Source organism: Petromyzon marinus, chromosome 40 (genome assembly GCF_048934315.1).
Source record: "Petromyzon marinus isolate PM22_M1 ecotype Great Lakes invasive population chromosome 40, UKy_Petmar_22M1.pri1.0, whole genome shotgun sequence".
Taxonomy (NCBI): Eukaryota; Metazoa; Chordata; class Hyperoartia; order Petromyzontiformes; family Petromyzontidae; genus Petromyzon; species Petromyzon marinus.
Genome location: NC_133706.1, coordinates 10,351,500 through 10,366,418, shown reverse-complemented (window position 1 = coordinate 10,366,418; position 14,919 = coordinate 10,351,500).

The window sequence follows — 14,919 nt, the reverse complement described above, 5'->3', positions numbered from 1 at the left end:
ATGACGCTTGTGATGCTTAATAAATAACGTCACGGAGCAGCCCCTGAAAAAATGCATGCGGCTCTCGAGCTGCAGGTTGCTGACCCCTGACCTACAACGTTCACCTTGAACTGCTTTTTGTGTTTAGTTTGTCGTCCTTCCCCGCGCCTCCGATTAGCTCGGTGTGCTACGTACTGTGCGAAAGAAGTTCAACGTACATACATAGAACGTTCAGCCAGGGACGTCCGCGTACAACGTTAGCCTCGAACGTTCGGAGCGGGCCGAGGCGCCTGTTAACTTAACCCCCGGACCGTGAAGCTGAACGTGAATTTTTCTAAACACTTAGCTCTACGTCTGCAGGGAGACCCCGCTCGGAACCTCGGAGCGCGTGCTTTGCCTTGAGATGTGAGAGTAATATGAATAAACAAAAATCATTAAGGCGACATGTTTTTTAAATAAACGTTTGCGCGCGCCCCTGTAAGCGTGCCAGCTCTCGGCGTTAAAGAGCCCGTGGAACTCGTCGGAGAAAAAGTTTGAATGACTTGCGGCGGGAATTAGAGGAAAAAAAACAAAATCCTCGGGTTATATTTGTTTTAAACGCGCCTCCTGTTTGGTAGCCTAAAGGTTATTGCCGCAAATTTCCCAGTAGGAATGTGTCAAGGTGGGGTTTAAAAAAAAAAACGGGGGGGGAAGTGTGTTATTTTTTGTTAAGCAATCACTCACGCGCGCGCGAGTACGCGCACGCACGCACACACACACACACACACGCGCGCACGCGCGGCGCGCTCACGCGCGCGCTGAGCTGAAGCTCTCTGCCACCACATGCCCTTCTCTGCTAATAATGACCTCGGTGTCACGACTGCAAGTTTTCACTTTTGACGGTTTTCGCACCCCCACCCTGACGCCGCCCGCCATCCTCATCCCAGCCCGTCGGGCGGCTCACTCTCGCAACTTTGTGGCGGTAACTAACTATTTCACTGTTTTATTTTATTTGACCAGGTAAGGCCCCACTGAGCTACATCGCTGTTTTTCAGAAGCGACCTGGCGATCACAAATGATAGCTCAGCTAATTGGCTTTATCGTGTGGAGATTTACAGCAGCCAAATTACTCTAAACGTGCGATGTTGATTCTAAATGTGGAGGGAACAAACGGAGGACCCAGAGACAAGTCCACGGGGAGAGAGACGCCGCAAACTCCAAATATACAGGAGGCGTCAGGTTCGAGATTGAACCCACGACCTTCGATATACCAAGCGAGGTTGTTAACATCTCGCCATCGTGATTCTGTGGTCTGGTCAGTTTTATGGCTGACTTTTCACGTAGAATACGTGCACCACGATTCCGCAGCATCTTGGTTAGAAATGCCCTTCATGAAACGGATCTATCCACGTCTCGCGTATTCCAACCGAATTATTTAATTGCACAACATAAACATTACATCTATGGGTTTATTCCTGTTTGGGGGTATAATAAGTCATTTGGAGAGACGTATACACGTTAACTAAACCATAATGATGGCTTCCCCAAGCCTTCGCCGTCTCTTAAGTTGTCGCGACAGCGACAATCCACCCAGCAGCTGAACGCTCCATCTCCACGGCGTTCTGACTCTCGTTCTTCCTCCGCTGGCACCGCAGCGTCACAGTCTCGCCCACCGTGCGCCGTCCCGTCCAGCGACGCACGCCGCTGAAGCTCGCTCACTTCTCCCAGCGGTCCGCTACGATGTCACTGACTTGCGCGTTCTACAATTGCGGAGCGACGGCACGGCGGTTAGCGCTACGCTGCGCGACGAACCCGGCGACCCTCAAGGGCAACACCAGTGTCGATGAACTGAACCGGTCCTGAGCCTCCCCTAGGTTGACTCAGCCTCAAATGAGTACCTGGTGCGGTGTGTAAACATCGTCACTGGCAAAGGCCACACGAAGGGGTGGTGTTGGGCACCCACCCCCTCGTGTGGCCTTCATAGGTGCTCGTTAACAGCACTTGCCCCAAGAGTCTGTGAATGATATATGGGGGATCTTTGTCTTTGGTTTCCGATGCATGTGCTTCTCTCCTTGACGAGTAGAACTCTACTGTTAAGAGAGCCAATCTGTTACAAAAACAAATCGAACGAATTCCTTGAGAACCGCAGCGTTGATTTTTTTTCTCCGGGTCCTCCGGTTTTTCCCCTCCACATTTAGAATCGACGCGCGTTTAGACTATTTGGCTGCTGTACATTTCCACGTGATAAGCCACTTTGTTCAGCTATCATTTGTGGCCAGGTCGCTTCTGAAAAATAACTAATAGCTCAGTGGGCTTTTCCCGCATAAAATGAAAATAGTTTAGTTGTAGTATATGTATTTGTTTGTTTTTTGTAGTGATTTCCTTACCTATACTTTGCGCTCCCATCGGTTTTTTTATTGCTTCCAACCTGCTCCTTACTGTGACACATGTGCAAAAAAGAGACTTCATAGCTCATCGGATGTCCCCAGGATACACAAAGTAAAATAAAGATTCTGACCGCGCGAACTGTGGGGGGTCCCCGTACGATGCCCACGTCACGCCTCAACCGTGTCGACGGCTCCCGCGGGTCCACGATCCTACGGGTAGCAAGTAGTATTATGGGGGGGGGTGCGGAGGGTAGCGGTCGTTCGAGGGGAGAGAGAGAGAGAGCCCCCCGTGGGAGAGCGAGGGGGGAGCTGTGCGCGAGTCGTGGCGGGGCTGGCGAGAGGTGCGGCCTTGAAGCGCCGGGTGCGGTGTTTAGACAGCCAGGTCTGCGGTGAGTGCCGTGAGTGCCCAGGACAACTCGAGCCGTGTTGACGCACGGTACAGCCCTCGGCGTGCGCGATACGCGCGCCCCGAACAAGATAAGGAGCTGGGGCGCACTGCGCGTGCGCGAGAGAGTGAGTGAGAGAGAGAGAGAGAGAGCTTGGGGAAGGTATTCATAGACATGATGACGATGATGATTTAGAGCCTTATATTCTTTGGGTCTTTACGTGGCTTTACCGAAAGACCCAAAGAATATGAATTCCTGCAGTCACGAAAGCTTTACGTCAAGATTTAGAACCTCTGCCACTACACCGGTGCCCGCGTGCCGGATGGGGCCCAGACACCAGGCTATGGGTGGGGGGGGGGGGCGCAGATTGGGCATGGGGGGCCCCTTTTGATGGTTAGCAGCAGCAGGCAGGGGGCCTTTGCCTCAAATTTACCATGCCACCCTGCTTGTCCGTCACCCAGAATCTTTGCACGTTGTGTCCGTTTGCACATGCGTCTCTGAAAGGTCGTCTTAAAATGTATCTGTGTACAACTTTGAGATAATTCAGCAAATGGTTTACAGTATTTATTTTTATTATTAAGTTGTTCATTTCGTGGGTTATAGTCATGCCGACTGGCTGTTGCTGTGTCTTGTACGGTGCTTACAGGTCCTTGACCAAAAGGGCTCTTTGTAAATAGAATTACTATAAACAAAATCTATTAAGCTTACACACATCTCACTGCTGAAATCCACAGAAACATAACCGCGTTCATCCCGCTGCGTCCCACAACGGGCACACTTTTGAAACAGCTGGGCAGCGGCGTGAAGATCGCGCGTTGCTTGAAATTGTACTTATTATTATTGTTTGTAATCTTGCGCGCTTCACCACGAGTATGCCGCTGCGCGTATATTTTGAGCCGGCTGGCCGGCTGCGATGGCGAGCAGCGGTGAGCGAGCGCGTGGACTGTGCCACAGCGGTGCCGCCACGCGGACACCAGTCCGGCGGTGGGAGAAGCAAGCGGCAACAGGGGCACACGAGGACCCACGCACAAAACCACTCCATTAGGGACCTTTGCTCCGTGTATCTGGCGAAAGCCATTACCAGTGGTTAGGGCTGTTTACAGGTTCAAACCTTTGCCCTTTTTTATTTCATTCATTGTTAACTTCATTGCCTCCCCCCTTTTTGCTCTTTGTTTCTGGCCAGAAAGCCACCTTTGGATTCCTTTTCCTTGCCGTTTCTCTCCCCCTACATCGCCCCCACACACCCGCCCCCCCCCCTCCCCCTCCTCGCGTTGTGCAACGGGTGCAGCTCCTTTTTAATTTTTTGCGGCCTTCTCGTGCGTTGGCTCTGCGGTTTGTGTTTTTTTTGTGCGCCGGGTGAGCTCGCTGGCGTCGGTCGTTGCGTCTGTCGCGTTCTGCCTGCCGTACGTAATTTTTTTTATTTTTTATCTTACACGCTGTACGACGAGTGCGCCGTGCGCATATGTTTTGAGTGGCTGGCTGCGATGGTGAGCGAGCAATGTCGAGTGAGCGATGCTGAGCAATGGTGAGCGAGCGTGTGAACCGTGCCACAGCGGTACGGCCACGCGGACGCCGGTTTTGACAGCAGCAACAAATGGCGAGGACGTAACGGCCGCAAAGCTTTTGCGAAGTGTAACAAAGCCCAGAGCGATTTCGCGCCCATTGGTGCTCGGTTCCCGCCGCGGAAATCCCCTCACTCCCATTTGCAGCGTCGAGTTCGTCCTCCACAAAGTGGTACTAATTTTATTGACCTCGGAGGGAAGATGATGATGGGCTAAGTCAATCCCCAACCCTGCATTTGAACTCAGCAACTTCCCGATCGCGAGCCGCTCACTCTCTCCCGCTCTCTCCCGCTCGGCCACCTGCGAAGGGAAGAACAAAACGAAAACTTAAAAAAAAAATTCAAATCCCACCGCCACCAAAGGCCAGATCTCTGCCGTCAAAATAAAATACCGTTACGTCAATGACGAACCTCGCGCACAAATGCTCGACCATTACGCGCGTATAACTCCATGCAATTGCACGCCGAGCCCTGCCACCGCGCACGCAAGCACCTGCAATTTCGCTAATGACAGCCTTTGCCGTGGCACGGGCAGGAGGAGGCACCTGCGAAGGCCACCACGGTGGATCTGTGCCGCCGCTAATTGCCCGCGGTCGAGAGAGAGAGGGCGGGGGGGGAGTTTTGGAGGGTTATGAAATGGGCCGCCCCCCCCCCCCCCAACCTCTCGCCAGAGCGCCACACCATCATGTCTGATATTGACCTTAATCCCCGCGTACTGTGGCAGCCTCCAATGGGGCACCCGGTCCTTAGAGCGGGGAAAGCGCTCTCGACGCGCATCGAGGTGGTGGCGACGCTTTTAGAGAGAGACTGGGCTGAGCCGACCTGGCGACCGGCGAGAGCGGACCCTTACCCAAGCAATCTTATCACTTATTTATTTCTTTGCCACAATCACTCATTTTTAAATATTTCTACGAGGTGGGGGGGGGGGGGGGGGGGTTCGGGTGGGTGGGTGCGTGACTGAGATACGCGGGCCCGCCGCACTATTTACCGTGGGAGGCTGGTGGTGGCACAGGGGTCACGTGCCATCGCCGATAGGGCTGGCGGTAACAGCGTGTAAAGTGTGTTCGCTTTTGCCGGGGGAGGCGGCGAGGGGGGTGGGGAGGGAATGAGACCGCGCCATGCAGAATGTCCCCTTTGCGACGGATGACCCAGCTCCATGAGCTCTACGGATCACACGACACTCTGGGAAGTGGAACGCACCCCCCAAACTTGTTTTGTCCGGTGTTAACAAAGTTACGCGAATTTTTGCTCACAAAGGCCGCCTTTGTGTCGCGAGTGGCGATGATCACACACCGCCACACCAGGTACTCAATTGAGGCTGAGTCAAACCTAAGGGAGGCCCAGGAGCGTTTAAGATATAATCGTCACTTTTGTTGGCCATGAGCGGGAATGGAACTCGAGTCACTGGGTTCGTAGTGCAGTGCGCTAACCGCTACACCACCGCTCTCCACAACACGACCCGTATACACATATGCACGCATGCACATGCACACACATGCACACACATGCACACACATGCACACACATGTAAGCGCAAGAGACTATGGGATGCACGCCCGTTTTATAATCCAGAGAATACGGTAAGTCATAGTCATATAAAAGGGTACATACAGTGAGGGAAAAAAGTATTTGATCCCTTGCTGATTTTGTACGTTTACCCACTGACAAATAAATTATTAGTCTATAATTTTAATGGTAGGTTTATTTGAACAGTGAGAGACAGAATAACAACAAAAAAATCCAGAAAAACGCATGTCAAAAATGTTATAAATTGATTTGCATTTTAATGAGGGAAATAAGTATTTGACCCCTCTGCAAAACATGACTTAGTACTTCGTGGCAAAACCCTTGGCAATCACAGAGGTTAGACGTTTCTTGTAGTTGGCCACCAGGTTTGCACACATCTCAGGAGGGATTTTATCCCACTCCTCTTTGCAGATCTTCTCCAAGTCATTAAGATTTCGAGGCTGACGTTTGGTAACTCGAACCTTCAGCTCCCTCCACATTTTCTATGGGATTAAAGTCTGGAGACTGGCTAGGCCACTCCAGGACCTTAATGTGTTTCTTCTTGAGCCACTCCTTTGTTGCCTTGGCCGTGTGTTTTGGGTCATTGTCATGCTGGAATACCCATCCACGACCCATTTTCAATGCCCTGGCTGAAGGAATGAGGTTCTCACCCAAGATTTGACGGTACATGGCCCCGTCCATCGTCCCTTTGATGCGGTGAAGTTGTCGTGTCCCCTTAGCAGAAAAAGACCCCCAAAGCATAATGTTTCCACCTCCATGTTTGATGGTGGGGATGGTGTTCTTAGGGTCATAGGCAGCATTCCTCCTCCTCCAAACACGGCGAGTTGAGTTGATGCCAAAGAGCTCCATTATGGTTGTCCTCAGATGTTCATTGGCAAACTTCAGACGGGCATGTATATGTGCTTTCTTGAGCAGAGGGACCTTGCGGGCGCTGCAGGATTGCAGTCCCTCACGGCATGGTGTGTTACCAATTGTTTTCTTGATGACTATGGTCCCAGCTGCCTTGAGATCATTGACAAGATCCTCCCGTGTAGTTCTGGGCTGATTCCTCACCGTTCTCATGATCATTGCAACTCCACGAGGTGAGATATTGCATGGAGCCCCAGGCCGAGGGAGATTGACAGTTCTTTTGTGTTTCTTCCATATGCGAATAATCGCACCAACTATTGTCACCTTCTCACCAAGCTACTTGGCAATGGTCTTGTAGCCCATTCCAGCCTTGTGTAGGTCTACAATCTTGTCCCTGACATCATTGGAGAGCTCTTTGGTCTTGGCCATGGGGGAGAGTTTGGAATCTGATTGATTGATTGCTTCTGTGGACAGGTGCCTTTTATACAGGTAACAAGCTGAGATTAGGAGCACTCCCTTTAAGAGTGTGCTCCTAATCTCAGCTCATTACCTGTATAAAAGACACCTGGGAGCCAGGAATCTTTCTGATTGAGAGGGGGTCAAATACTTATTTCCCTCATTAAAATGCAAATCATATATATAATATTTTTGACATGCGTTTTTCTGGATTTTTTTGTTGTTATTCTGTCTCTCACTGTTCAAATAAACCTACCATTTAATTATAGACTGATCATTTCTTTGTCAGTGGGCAAACGTACAAAATCAGCAGGGGATCAAATACTTTTTTTCCCTCACTGTAGTAGTCATATAATAGGCTAAGTCATTGTCATAGAATAGGGTTAATCAATGTCATAGAATAGGGTAAATCAATGTCATAGAATAGGGATACATCATAGTTATAGAATATGGTAAGTCACCGTCGTGGAATTTGGTCATCAGAAAAGGCTACTGGGGAAACACGTGTGCTTTACACTTTACTTCGTCCCCAATTGTTTTCTGCTTGTGTCATGTCAACAAATGAATGCAGTCGCCGTCCAGAACTCTGCATCTGGCATCACCCTTTGTCAGGGAACGGCCACAGAAGGTGATGTCGCAGAACCACTCCTGAGGTCATCGCAAGGGGTCTCTATGGACACACGATGTGGCCAGACCTTCGCTGTGCCCTGCAAAAGGGTGGTTAAATTTTGATTTTAAGCTTTCGTGACTGCAGTGATTCATATTCTTGATTCTTTCAGTAAAGTCACGTTGAAGGGAAACAATAAAATAATGTTGTTTCCCTTCAACGTGACTTTACCGAAAGAACCAATAATATAAAAAGGGTGGTTGTCGCATCAACATCAAACTCAGATGTGTATGTGTCAGAGCTGGAATTCTGACACATTAACAGAAAATCTTGATTTGAAGCTTTCGTGACTGCAGGAATCCATACTCTTTGGTTCTTTTGCTAAAGTCGCGTAGAATAATAATAATAATAGATTACGACGTTTAGATTGCCACACAAGCAGTCGTCCTTATATACAGAGCGTATATACAGAGCCGTGTATATAAGGACCTGTTTCAGCAGCCTGTTTCTCTTTCCCACCAGAGGACGACCGCTTGTGTGGCGATCGAAACGTTGTGATCTATTATCATTTTTCTACGTAACTTTACCGAAAGAACCAAAGAGTATTAACAGAAAATACACATTTATTCTGATGGGGTTTAATCCGTGCATGAGACCATCAACTCGCTGCCCTTGAGAACCCTGGCTTGGGTCACTGGCAGTGTCTGGAACCCAGATTTTATCCCAGGTTCTCCCAGCGGTGCCAGCTCAACTTGGCTGGGGCCTCGAGCCACGTGGCCTCCTCCTCCTCCTGCAGCAGTCGTTTAGCGAAAGCAACTCTCGTGAACCGTCGGCCCCAAACGCAGGAAGGGCCGACGTGAGCACGGAGGCCGGCGTGGCTGCCGCAAGGCGCGGCCCAGGTGCGCGGCGCGGCGCGGGACATCACAAAGTAGAAAGAGAGAAAGAAGAAAAAAAACGAAAATCTCGCGCCGGGAGGATTACGCGGCGGTCACCGCTCGCACCAGCGCAGCGTCGCGGCCGCTTGGTGCAGCGAGGACAGCGCGCCGAGGAGTCCGTGCCGCTCGGCGCGCCGTTTTACGACGCCGCGCCCCCCGGCCCCCTTGAGATTCCTCGCCGACCCCCCGATCTGCTCCGTGTTTTCCAAAAGCCGTTGGGTTAATCCAGGGGATTGACACCTTGCAAAGTCCTCGGCCTTACTTGCCACTCACGTTCAAAGGTGACAGCCACGCTTTTTTATTTTTTTTTATTTTTGTCTGTCTCTCTCCCGCTCTCGCTCCCTCCGTGCCCTTCTCTCTCTGTCTCCGTAAACAAATAACTCGCATTTAACGGACGGTCACATCACTCCCATGGGTGCTCGCGGAGCACGGCGGGAGGAGCTCGTTTCGAATGTGACGGCCGGCAGCCTCGTGTGTCACGAGCGGGAGGTCCGATGTGCATCGGCTGTCACGGCTCGGATGAACACGTTAGATTTTTTTTCTTCCAGCAGAGTCTATTCTCATTAGCAGCTGTCGCACATGTTACATTCAACGCTTGTTACAGGATTTCCCACTCGCGCGCCTTGTTAATCTACCGCCGCCGCCGCCGCTGCTGCTGCTGCTACCTGCTGAGTTGTGCTGTGGTCTGAGTACTTAATTCACAACCGAGAGTGAGGGGCGGTCAATTCCTACGGACGAGGTGACGCGACGCTAGCCACGGCAAATGTTTGCCGGCTTCTCCTGTGTCGCGAGCCGCACGGCAAGTTGCCGCTTTTATATCACCCACGTGAGAGCCCATCGAGGAAACGCAACACGCTCGCCAACAACGCTCGCGGCCTTAAAATAACTAAAAATGCACAGCAGGCAACGTTTCAGGCAAACGGCTCTTATTCGTGTGCTGTGAATAATGGCCACTTCACGAAATTCCACAGTGCTGTTGACTCACCTGCTGAGTATTTTGTAAGTTGTGCTTGTGCACCGCTGCCAAATGCAGCATCACCAAATGCTTTGTTGAGACCACAAAGTTATTTTTTTCTGGGTCCTTCTCACCGAGAGTCACCTGGGTTCCCTTTGGCCAGTTCTCCGTGATCGCACCCCAGTCTCATCAGATCGCAGAAGCTCAGCGGCGCTTGAGTCTGGAGAGTGCTTTGGATGGGTGACCACCAGTTGCTCTAGGTGTTGGGGGTGGCATAGGGCAGTGCAGCAAAATCCATTTGTAGTTCTAATCCCCTGAATCGTTCACCAACCCACACTGACCAGCGTGTGATAAAGTATAATCAGAGTAATAATATGTTCCATTCATAAAGCGCTTGCTCACCTGTCTCCTCATCTCAAAGCATTTTATTTTGGCTCAGCATCGAACAAAGACGGTCACCGCATCGCTGCGCTTTCAGATGCGCTATCCGCGGTCGTCTGGAACGCTCTTCCTTCCGATATGAGTAAGCCACTGGATCTGTGCACTTTAGAACCGCTGTTTGTGTTTAGTTTGTTGTTCTTCCACCCGCACCTCTGATTTGCACTGTGCCTACTTAGAGTGCGAAAAAAGTTAAACATTCAACCGAGCACGTATGAAGGCCGGCGCGGCACACGAGGTGGTGGGTTGACAGCACCACGCCCGGCCGCCTTTGTCTCCCCAGTGCTAGCGATGTTTACGCACCGCATCAGGTACTCATGTTAACCATTCGAACGTGGTCCACCAGCGGCAGCTGTCCCTGCGTGCCACAAGGTGAACCCCCGGCACCGGCCTGCAGGTGAGCATTGGTGTGCCGAGCTAGGGGGCTCTGTGCTTGCGATGTGCGATCCCAGATTAAAAAGTAAGGTCAAATATCCTTCACGGCCCAGACGGTGTGGAGAGGCCCTCATCTAGCAGTGGATTGACACGAGGTCTCTACAAAGTGCACGTGCAACCTGGGTAAACAAGGGACTATGAAAGTAAAAGGAGCACATTGCGTTCATGTAGCAAATTCAAGGCAGGGAATTGCGTGTGGGGAGCGGTAACAGCACTTGCCCCAACAGTCTGTTCAGGCTATATGAGGGATCTTTGTCTTTGGAACGGTAGTGTAGTCGTTAGCGCGCTGCGCTGCGAAGCCACCGACCAGAGTTTGATTCCAGCTCACGGCCAATACCAGTGACGATTATCTAAACCGATTCTGGGCCTCCCTTAGGTCGATTCAGCCTCAAATGAGTACCTGGTGCGGTGTGTAAACATCGCCACTGGGGAGACAAAGGCGGCCGGGCGTGGTACTGGCCACCCACTCCCTCGTGTGCCGTGCCGACATTCATAGGTTCTCACTATCAGCGCTTGCCCCAACAGCCTGTTGTATTTGTCTTTGTGTGCGGTGAGCTGTTACGTGGCCAGCCAGGAGGATCTTGAAACCGACCGGCTAAGCTGTGGCACTTTGTCTGTCTCACACAAGAGTTTGACATCTCCTGGTAAAGTTGGTCTCATCCCTTTTGCTCGTGAAACTTTTGTTTTTAAATGAGCAGCTTTGCACTGATCTTTCTTTGGGGCTCTCCAAGAGGAGGCGGGGAACGGGGCGGTGGAATTCTAACAAGAAAAAATGACACAAAAGCGACTGGATAAGTCGTGACAATAAAGTGCATCATCATCTTTATGGTCTTGTTATCATTGTAAGCCCCTAATTTCCCACGCGTGTCTTTAACTCCTCGGGGCCGCGGAAGCCGGAGGGAGCGAGCGAGCGAGTGAGGCCATGCCTGTCGGTGGCGAAATTCAAACCTTGCGGCCGTCACTCAGACCGAGCACAAAAAAAATCTGACAAAGTGCAACCTCTGAAAGGTTAAAACAAAAACAACAGAAAAAAAACCTCACTGGAGGGATGGACAGGTTGGGGAGGGGGGGGGGAAGAAAGAAAGGGGGCGGGGGGCAGCCCTGCCAGATTACTGCGTTGCGTTCCAGGATTATTATGTATGGCGGTGGGGTGTGGCAACGGGCAGGACAGGGATGGCGTTCGGCTCAGGTGCGGCGTTGGTCGTTGGGGTGGCGGTTGCGGGCGAGACGGGGGAGGTGGGGGGGGGGATTTGAAGAGCTCCTGGCAGCACCTGGGTCGGGCCGTGAGAGTGACGTTGCGATCGCTGCGCGTTCGGTTGTGATCCTCACGAACGCGAGTCACGAACGTGGGATTGTGCGCCGTGGTTGAGACGATGGCGGTGTGGGGTCGGGAAGGTGGCGAGGGCGGTACATCCGGGGGGGGGCGGTGGGGGGGATCGCGAGATGAGCCCGATAGACAATTTCTGTTTCGTCCGTCACCGGCACGGAGAATTATTTTTGTAATCCCCGCCACCTGCGCGCGTTCGCGAGCCGCCGGGGCCGCACGCTTTTGACGCGCCCCCCCAACCCCAAGCCCGCGCTACAGCTGCCAGTTGTCCTCGCAATTTGCCCATCGGATCGTAATCCCGATAAGTATAGTTTACGTTTATTATTGTCGCGAAGCATAGCTGTGGCCACATTACCAACGCACGTGTCACGGGGGTGTCAAATAGGGGTCAGTGCTTTAAAATTCCTTCTTCTCATACCGATCACCCCGCCCAGACAAAGATACAAAGATCCCTCTAGTCGCTTTTAACAGGTGGTTTGAGCGAGTGCTGTTAGCGAGTAGCACCACCTATAAAGGCCGACACGGCACACGATGGGGTGGGTGGCCAGCACCACGCCCGGCCTCGTCTCGTCTCCCCATTGCTGATGTCTGCGTGCCGCACCAGGTGTTCATTTTAGGCTGAGCCTCAGGACTCCATTCGGATAATCACCACTGATGTTGGTTTTGAGTGAAAAATGTAACTCGGGCCACCGGGTTCATAGTGTAGCACACTAACCACTGCGCCAACGCTCCCCCCCTCCCCCACCATACGCGCATGCTGGTAGAATGAGTAAACCAAAAAATATGCCTCGGACAGTTTTGTTTTAATAAAACGTCTCTAAAATAAATTTTACCTGTCGCGCAAACAACATCCTTTTAGCAAATGGATCACGATTAAAATGACAGCTCGGGTGGGGGTGGGTGGACGGGGAAGGAGATGGGGGGGGGGGCTGCAAAAATTCTCACCCTTAGCCTTTGAATTTGGCAATTAAAAGCGGTATTAATGTGCCAAGGAATGCACGTGTGTGTTCTGCAGCACGTGCGGACGGGTGAAGGTTTTCTGCCGCATGCCAGCAGCGTCAACCGTGAGCTGCCCCGCTCCATCTGTAAGACTAAATTATACCAGAGTAAATTCTGTTCCAAATAATACGGTCTGTCGTGATACCCACCGTGGCTTTGTGGAGTATTATTCCGTATTTAATCAAGGCTTTGCGAAGGTCGTTTAAATGCTTTTTTGCGATGTAACTTTTTTTTTCGTCCAACTCGCGTCCCGCGTTTAAAAGAAATAATAAGAAAAGGAGAGAAGTTTTGCCCTGCACTTTTTCCGTCGAGTAACCTCCGATATGTCGGAGTGGTGGCGATTGCCAGTAATAACAGAGTAATTGTAGGGCCCCGTGTTGGCCCCTATCCCTTAGCACATATTTGAACAAGCTTATTATCGAGCACAGCTTATTACATCAAACCCCAGAGAATGTTCGCCCGACATTTGAGGTCTTAACAACTTTTGAAAGTATATTTCAGAAGCAATAAAGTGTTCCCCGTAAGTTTAGCATTTTTTTTTAGCGTTTGTTCCGTAATTTATTTTTTTTGCGCGTGTTCCGTTCGTGCGGCTATTGTGCGCACCGTGGCCGTGATGGTCGCCATCGTCGGCCCATCCGTCATCGTCTGCCGCTACCTCCGATTAGCGCTGTTGGCTACGTACGGTGCGAAAGAAGTTCAACATACATACTTCGATAAATCGTCGCCGACTCTCACGGGCTCCTAGATGTAGCAGTATATCTAAGCACCTGCACGCGAGCTGCTTCATCGGTCGTGTGTATCATCACACACACACACGTTTATATTATTTGCTGCTGCGTTGTTATGAAGAAGGGACATTGTCCGAAACGTCGTCTATTTTTTTTACGGCCGCATTGTGTATGTATGTATGTATGTTGATCTTCTTTTGTATTTAGCCAGCCGTGTTAATCGGAGGTGTTATTGACGTACGCATTGAGGTGTTATTTATAATACTGTCCCAGATTTTAAAACCCCAGCTCAGAGACAGTTGTACTGCCCTATTGCACCTTTTGAGGTTTCTTTGCGGGGGCGAAAGAGATGAACCCCATCGTGGGTGGTGCTTCTGTAACCTGCGTTCACTTCTCAGTCCCCCGGCCAACTTCAGTGGCGACGACAAGTGGGGCGTAGCACACAGACCTGGGCCTCTAAAAGTCCACATGTTACGTCTGCGTGTTAAACTGTCCACATGTTGATAAGCCACTTCGCTGAGCTATCATTTGTGGCCAGGTCGCTTCTGATAAAGAGCTATATACAGCTCAGTGAGCCTTACCTGGTGAAATATACAAATAGCTTGTCAAATTATAAGTTCACTTCGGCCTTCATTGAGTAGCCCCCGGTGTGGTTTACGGGCAATGGGGATGCCATCGTCAAGTTTTCTTCACTAATTAATTATCACAGGCGGGTGGGGAGGGGGGGGGAGAGGACACTTTCGTCGATGAGACATCGGTGTGAGGGACGCCGCACCGGCGTGCAAGGGGTTGTTGTCACGTGTTGTCTATCGTCGTGGGGTGGCTGCACGTCAGGGGCAGCACGAAAGGCCGCCAAGGGCCGGCGGACCTTGCAATGACATGGGCCGTATTTCATGGAGCGGGCCACACCACGCCCTCGCGTGCCGTGTTTGTTCCTTCCTCAAGAAATATTTCCCTTAACGACACTCCTCGCCCCTGCAGGTGTGAGGTGATATGCGGGGAATATTTTTTTTTTCTTTATCGGTAATTTTTCAGCTCGGACAATTGTGAGTGCTGGTAATTAGTCTAAAGTGTGGATGATTAATGTGTTTTTTTTTGCCGTCCATTTCTCTCGCGATAACTCAAAGTCAAGTCAGAGTGTCTTCGCTCTCATTGCGAGGCCTTGCAGCGATACTCATCACGCCCCTGGGCCAGTGTTAGAAATTCCACATTCACATGGCAAGGGTGTGGTCTGTCTCATCAGAGCATTGTGACCTCTCACACACAGTGGGAGGACCGCCGACTCGGTACGACCACCACCAAAGACAAAGATACCCTTGGGCCAAGTGCTGTTAGTGAGCAGCACCTATGAAGGCCGGCATGATGCACGAG